This window comes from Salvelinus sp. IW2-2015, linkage group LG17, assembly GCF_002910315.2.
Source record: "Salvelinus sp. IW2-2015 linkage group LG17, ASM291031v2, whole genome shotgun sequence".
Taxonomy (NCBI): Eukaryota; Metazoa; Chordata; class Actinopteri; order Salmoniformes; family Salmonidae; genus Salvelinus; species Salvelinus sp. IW2-2015.
This window is the reverse complement of record NC_036857.1, coordinates 7,742,363-7,749,846: the sequence shown is the minus strand read 5'-3', so window position 1 is coordinate 7,749,846 and position 7,484 is coordinate 7,742,363. Positions and strand designations below refer to the sequence as shown.

At 48.9% G+C, this 7,484-nt stretch overlaps 1 protein-coding gene across 1 annotated transcript in view; it reads right to left on the bottom strand.

Annotated features, from left to right (window-relative positions):
* The window catches only part of LOC111976858 (membrane-associated guanylate kinase, WW and PDZ domain-containing protein 1-like), a 134,906-nt gene that overhangs the window by 115,610 nt on the left and 11,812 nt on the right, over positions 1 to 7,484 (bottom strand).

The following is a 7,484-nucleotide window of genomic DNA, read 5'->3' as shown; positions in this document are numbered from 1 at the left end:
GCTCTCCTCTTGCCCTTCGCTTGCTCCAGGTGTCCTTACCCTCTGCCTTGTTCCAGTTGCGCTTCGCCTCCTGCTTAGGCTCCTATTCCTTCCCTTGCTTGCAAGGATGGAGCCAAGCAGAGGGAAGGATGGAGCCTAGCAGAGGGAAGGAGGGAGCCAAGCAGAGGGAAGGATGGAGCCAAGCAGAGGGAAGGATGGAGCCAAGCAGAGGTAAGGAGGGAGACAAGCAGAGGTAAGGATGGAGCCAAGCAGAGGGAAGGATGGAGCCTAGCAGAGGGAAGGATGGAGCCAAGCAGAGGGAAGGAGGGAGCCAAGCAGAGGGAAGGATGGAGCGGCTGCTATTTTTAGTGTTTCAGGATTAATCATTTCTCACCCTGTGATCCTCTGATTGTTTGGTGAGAAATTATAGATGGCCACATGAACATTTCCTGTCTCCCATCAATCAGGATGTAGCCTATCATACCCTCCGCCTGGAGGTAGCTGGCCGAACTCACTAACACACACACAGACAAACACAATATATTGCATGTATGATAACAAAATTTGTTCGTACACACAATACAGGAGTCACACAAACACTATCATAAGATCACACACAAGGGAGTCAAATATCTCAAGAAATCTGACAGAAACAGTGAATCTTTGTTCATCATCAATAGTTTATATTTTGAGGATTTTGCCAACCCTCCAAAACACGATAGTAACATAATTGCAGTCCAACGTCCACCATTCATTCCATATCACTATATTCCTTGGAACAATGTCATGATGCTTTCCTGCTCTATTAATAGTAGGGAGAGATTGGACATGGTTTATTCAGACATGTGTGCTCTCTGTTCTCTCTCTCTCTCTGATCCCTAGACAGTTATGGCTCCCAAATTGGCCCGAGCAGATCGGCAGGATGGAGAAGGCAGGACTAGGGTCCACCTCTGAGCCAATGAGCTAGTCAACGAGGAAGTGATACACTCAGAGAGTAAGCCTCATCAGACTGCACTCTGGGAAGAGAGTGATCTAACCAATCAGAATGATCCCTCAAAACTGACCGAAAGACAACCTTGACCTAAAAAGGGGTCTCTTCAGTCAAAACTGGTCACCATGGATATGTTAAAAATGATACACTGTTTCCTTATACTGTAGCTTCTTTGAAAATCCCACTGTAAATATGGTTATGTTGAGTAAATTAATTCAAAACGTGCATCATTGTAGCACTCAAATAATTCAATTTGAGATGTATTTCTGAATCCTGTTGATTGGGCTTGCTTGATTGACTGCATTTCTATCTTGGAAATATCTCGTATCAGAATGAATGGTGGATGACTTTACAGGGCCTGGTATCAGAATGAATGGTGGATGACTTTACACAGACCTGGTATCAGAATGAATGGTGGATCTATGTCGGATACCGTGAGAGCCAGTGCTGTGGTGCAGGAAAGTGCATCCATGGCAGATGTTCATGGTCTGCTAGCAGGTCTGTGGTAATGAGTGCAATCCACCAGTCGCATTCTGGATACCATGGTCATGTGTAAAGGTCAGTACCACATTCATTCGATGGATACCAGGATTATAGATGTAAGAGTCGATCGCCGATATCATTCATGATACCGAGGTCCTGTGTAAATGTCATCCACCATTCATTCTGAATACCATGAGGTCCTGTGTACAGTCATCCACGGCCCTATCATGTCTGAGTAGCCAAGTGACCTTTAGGTAGAAGTAGTCACCATTCGTTGACTGATACAGGCCCTGTAAAGTCATCACCATTATTCTAAGACCAGGTCTGTGTAAAGTCATGCGCTATTATTCATTCTGATATCTAGGTCGGTGTAATGTCATCACCATCTCATTCTGTATACCAGGCCCTTTCAAGTCATCCACCATGTCATTTGTCAGGGTGTCTGTGTAAGAGGTCATCGCACCCATTCATTCTGAGGTAGCCAGGTCTGTGTGAAAGTCGTCCAACCATCATTCGTGGATCGCCAGCGCGCTGTTATGAAGTCATTCCACCGATGGTCATTTGATACGCCAGGATCTGTGGTAGCAAGTGCATCCAGCCATTGCATTCTGACTAATGACGCAGGGTCTGGTGTAAGGTCATCCACCGAGTGTGTACATTCTCGTAGTAACCAGACTGTAAAGTCATCCACGGCACCTGTCTGATACCAGCCGCCCAGTCTGTGATAAAGTCATCCACATTCATGTTGGCTGATTACCAGGCCGCTTGTTAAAGTCATCCAGCATTTCAGTCTGATACCAGGTCTGTGGATAGAAGTCAATCCACTCATGTCCATATCTTGATACCAGTCTGTGTAAGTCCATGCCAGCACCATTCATTCTGGAGTTACCAGGTCATGTGTAAAGTCCAATTGCCCCATTACTACTCTGCAATACCAGGTCATCGTGTAAAGTCAACCCGCAATTGCATTTAGACGTGATCCAGGTCCTCGTAAAGGTCCGATCATCCACCTTCGTTGCCATCTGATACCGCAGCCCTGTAATACGTCATCGCACCATTCCATTTGATGACCAGGTCTGTGGTAAGTCATCCACGCATTCATTCTGATACCAGGTCTTGTGTAAAGGTAATCCACCTTTTTTTCCGATTCCCCTTGGAAAAAAATAAAGAAGCCCGCCTTAGGCCTGTGAGTCATGCACATTCATTCTGAATACGAGAATGATTTCAAGATAGAAGCCTGCAGGTCAGATCAAGCAGGCCAATCAAGCCAGGATTCAGAAATTACTCTCAAATTGAATCTATATTGAGTGCATACAATGGATGCAGACGGTTGAAGTTTATGTTACTCACACATAACCATATTTAACAGTGGGGATTGTTCAAGGAACAAGCCTACAGTAATAAGGAAAACAGTGTAATCATTTTTTAACATATCCATGGTGACCAGTTTTGCACTGAAGAGACCCTTTTTAGGTCAAGGTTGTCTCTTCGGGTCCAGTTTTTGAGGGATTCATTCCTGAATTGGTTGATGCACTCTCTTCCCAGAGTGCCAGTCTGATGAGGCCTTTCCTCTGAGTGTATCACTTCTCGTTGACATCAAGACCTCATTGGCTTTACTGAGCAGCGTGGATGGAATCCCGCTTAGGTTAGGCGGGACTTTGATATCTCGCACATCTGCGCGGCTCGATACATGGCTCTGACGTGCTCGGGCGCATAGAGCTTGCGGATAGGCGCCCATATAACTGTCTAGGCGTGATACAGAGAGAGAGAGAGAGACACTAGGAGAGCCAACATGTCTGAATGTATGTCGGACGAATCTTCTCCACTAAGCCGTACTGCTTAATCGAGCTAAGAGGAGGAGGTCATCTAGTGTCATGACATTGTTCAGATCGAGGAAAGTACAGAATAGGTGAGTCATGGAGGACTAGTGTAGGTATGGACGTGTGGCGCGATACTGCCAGTGTATAGTATCATCATGTTAGGGATAGGTGGACACGTCCAGCTGGATGTTGTTGGAGAGAGGGTATGGCAAAGATTGAACCGCGCTTCGCGATATAAGTATATAGGTGCGGTCTAGCACTATAGATTCTGATGGGAATGATGATAAGGCAAAGAGTATTACGAGCTGGTGTCTGTAAGATTGTCTGTATGTGGCTTGCGTTATTATGGTGAGGATTACTCTTATGTAGCATGAGTAGAGTGGAAGTGAGTGCAAGTCAGATAAGACTCTAAGTGATCATGTTTGGTGTGTGACTGGCCTGGTTATGGTTGGTGCGTGATTGTGGTAAGAGATGACGATTAATGTGTTGGTTGTAGTATAATAGACACTGGATCGGAAAGAATGAGTATATTTAGTGTGTATGGTTAGCGTGTGGTCGGTGATAGCGTTGATGCTCTGAGTAGGTCTCAAGTGGTAGGGAGAGATAGAGCTAGGCAGTGCGGCGGGCTGGGACGGGTTGTGGAGAAGAGAGCGGTCTGTCATGAAGCGAGGAGCGAGTTCTCGAGCAGTTCGGAGGCAGATCGACTTAGCGCCGTCCGAGTTCGGGAGTGGTGTCGATGAGGACTGCAGTTCGTGAGTGTGATGGGTGAGACTCGGGAAGCTCAGCGTATAGGACAGGTGCTGTCATATAGGTGGTCATACATGCTTGAGTAAAATGTGTGCTTCGCTCGCGCGCAGAAGTCGATCTCAAGGAGGGCAGTAGAGCCCCAGTGGCTTAGTAGAGGAAAGATTGAAGAGGTTATCATGCAGTCTGCTGAGTGACACTATATCGAGTAGGTAGTAAGACGGCTAGTCGCAAAGGTGGTGCACTCGTGCATCACGATCCGTGTTAGTAGGGCTGCTTGCGCTGGGTCCCTCTTCATCGTGCTATGGGCGCGTACAGATCCTCTGTATCTCCTGGTGCTGGTCAGAAGTGAGGTCGCGGTTCCAGGGCGGACTAGGTAGGGCGACGCTGGAGTCGCTTGCCCTCGCGTGCGTGGCGATCCGACTCCGTTACAGTCGCTGTGCCCTGATGGGTCTCTAGTGGACCACTGGCTGGACAGATTACCTGAGATGGAGCGTGCGATCTCCCGCAGTTGTGGTGAGCTCTTCTGGCAGCTGCCATCCTTCCTCTGTAGCTGCGTGTATAGGGCGAGCTCTAGGACTACCCTCATCAGAGATCGTGACTGGTATCGAATGCACATGACCGTTGGCTGGTCTGTCATGATTTGTTCGTCGTCTGCGGTCCAATGCACCTTCCCGTCTTGGCTTGGCGTCGCATCTCTTACGATCATGGTCTTGGTCTCCATCAGTTGACTCGTTCCGTCTCGATGCACGTTGGTCTCCCGCTAGGCTGTGTCGCCAGGTCTAGGTTTTGAGTCGCATACTGCAGAGTCCGTGAGTGAGATCCACTTAGCTGCTGCCGTGATTTATCTGGCGCATCCGGCGATAGTGTGTCGACGCGGTCGTGCTGGTGGCATGCGCTCATGATCTTCTAGTCCGTTGCTTGATCTCATCGCTCGACGCAGAGACGCGATAATCAACTGTGAGCGAGGAGGGGAGTTACAGAGAGACGATACAAGTTCAAGAGGGAGAGGATGGTGCAGTTGAGCTCGCGAAGCAGAGGGAAGGGTGGAGAGCGCCACGAGGTAAGGATGGAGGAGCAGAATGAGACAGAGGGAAAGGGAGGAGCGCAGAGGGAGGAATGGAGCCAGGCAGAGGTAAGGATCGGAGTGAGCCCAAGCAGAGGGAATGGATGAGCCGTAGCAGGAGTGAGGCGAGGAGCGCAAGCAGAGGGAAGACTGGAGCTAAGCTGCAGGTAGGGGAAGGAATGGAGCCTAGCGAGGTAGGAGGGAGCACACGCACAGAGTAAGGGGTGGAGCAAAGCAGGGGAAGGAATGTGAGCCTATCAGAGGGAGGATGGAGCCAGGAGAGATTGGAAAGGGAAAGGGAAGCCAAGCGAGATGAAGCGTGGAGCGGTCTGCTATTTTATAGTGGTCTCAGGATAATCTTTCTTCCACCCGTCGGTGATCCTCTGATTGTGTTGGTGAGGAAATTATAGGAGATGGCCACAGTGAATTGTCCTGTCTCCCATCACTCAGGCTGCTCGGATCGATACCGCCTTCCCATAACCGGCCGTCCGCCTACGGAGGTAGCCTGGCCGAACTCGAGCTAACCACCATCACAGTCTAGACAAACACACAATATAGTGCATGTATGCATCAAAATATTTGTTCGAATCAGACAACTGACAATACGGAGTCACACAAACAACTACTCATAAGCATCACACACAAGGGAGTCAAGATATCTCAAGAAATTCTGACAGAAACAGGTGGAATCTTTGCTCTCATGGCATCGGAATAGTTTATATTGTTGAGGATTTTGCCCCACGCTACCCAACACAACGATAGTAACATAATTCACAGTCCATGAACGTCTCCACAGCATTCAGTTAATCATATCACTGATACTGATTCCTTGGGAAGCAAATGTCATGATGGCTTGGCTTCTCTTGCCTTCTATTAATAGTTGGAAGGTAGATTAGGACATGGTGGTGTATTCAGACATGTTGCTTCTGTTCTCTCTCTCTCTTGAATGTCCCTACCAGAGCCAAGCGTTATGGCGTCCCAAATTGGCACCGAGCAGATGGCAGGCAATGGGAGAAAGCAGGACTAGGGTCCACCTCTGAAGGCCAGATGAGCGTAGTCAGAGCGAAGGAGTGATTACCTCAGTGAGTTAAGCTCGGTTATCAGAGATGGCTCACTCTGGGCGAAAGACGAGCTCGATCTTCCCCACTCCAGCCACATCCGACTTCAAACCAACTCGACCCGGACCCCATCCACCCAAGACACACGCCCTTTGCGACACTAACAACGCGCGCGGTCTCCTTCAGGTCACCAGCACTGCTTATGGCTCACCATTGCGCCTCACTCGCCTCTCACAACACTGATGTACAGCCGCGCTTTCTTATCACTGCCGCTCCCGTGCACCGCGCTCCCTCTTGACAGATCCACTGTCACACGCTCTCGCGCCTCTCTATGTCTCGCGCTAACCTTTAATTCACAAACGGTGCATGCATTGTACACTCGAAATAGATTCTCGTCTGCAGCCATGCTACTCTCTGAACTCCCTGCCTCTCGCTCTGGGCCTTGCTTGACTCTCGCACTCCGCACTCTTCTACTCTCTGGAAATCCTATCCCCTGCTCACTCAGCATCGCACAGCCTCGGTGCGACTTGACCCTTCACACGCGCCTGGTATCAGAATGCCACATGGTCCGCGCCTGACTTTACCCCACCAGCTCGGTCACTCAGCACATGACTCGGTCGGCACCCTCGACCTTCTACACCACAGGCACCTCGCGTACTCACAGCCAATCGAATCGGTGCCGCACAGTGTTAACTCAGCGGTCTCGCGTATCAGGACACCGAATGGTGGATTGACTTTACAGGCGCCTGGTTACTCATGAATGAATGGTGGATCGACTTTACAGCAGACCTTGGTATCTTAGAATGAATGGTGGATGAACTTTACACAGACCTTAGGTATCAAAGATGTGAAGATATGGAGGATGGATCCTTTCACGAGACCTGGATAATTCGCAGAAGAAGCGTGGTGGAACTTTACACGAGACCTGGTCGTGCAGTTCAAGTGATGGTGGAATGACTTTTGTACAGGGTTCTGGTAACCTAGAATGAATGGTGGAGATGCTTTACACGCAGACCATGGTATCAGAATGCAGAGTGGTGGATGTGACTTTCAGGGGTCTTGGGTATCAAGGAATGAATTGGTGGAGTGGAGTGACGGATTTTACAAACAGACACGTGGTATAGATTGAATACAGTTGGTACGTGACTTTACATAACCAGCACCTGGTATGCAGAATGAAGTGTGTGGATGCCTTTAACACGGCCTTGGTAATCTAGAATGACAGTGGTGGATGACTTATACACATTGAGAATCCTGGTGATCGAGGAATGTATGGTGGATGGACTTTACACAGACCTGGTATCGAGAATGAAATGGTCTGGAAGTCCACTTTGACCGGCCTT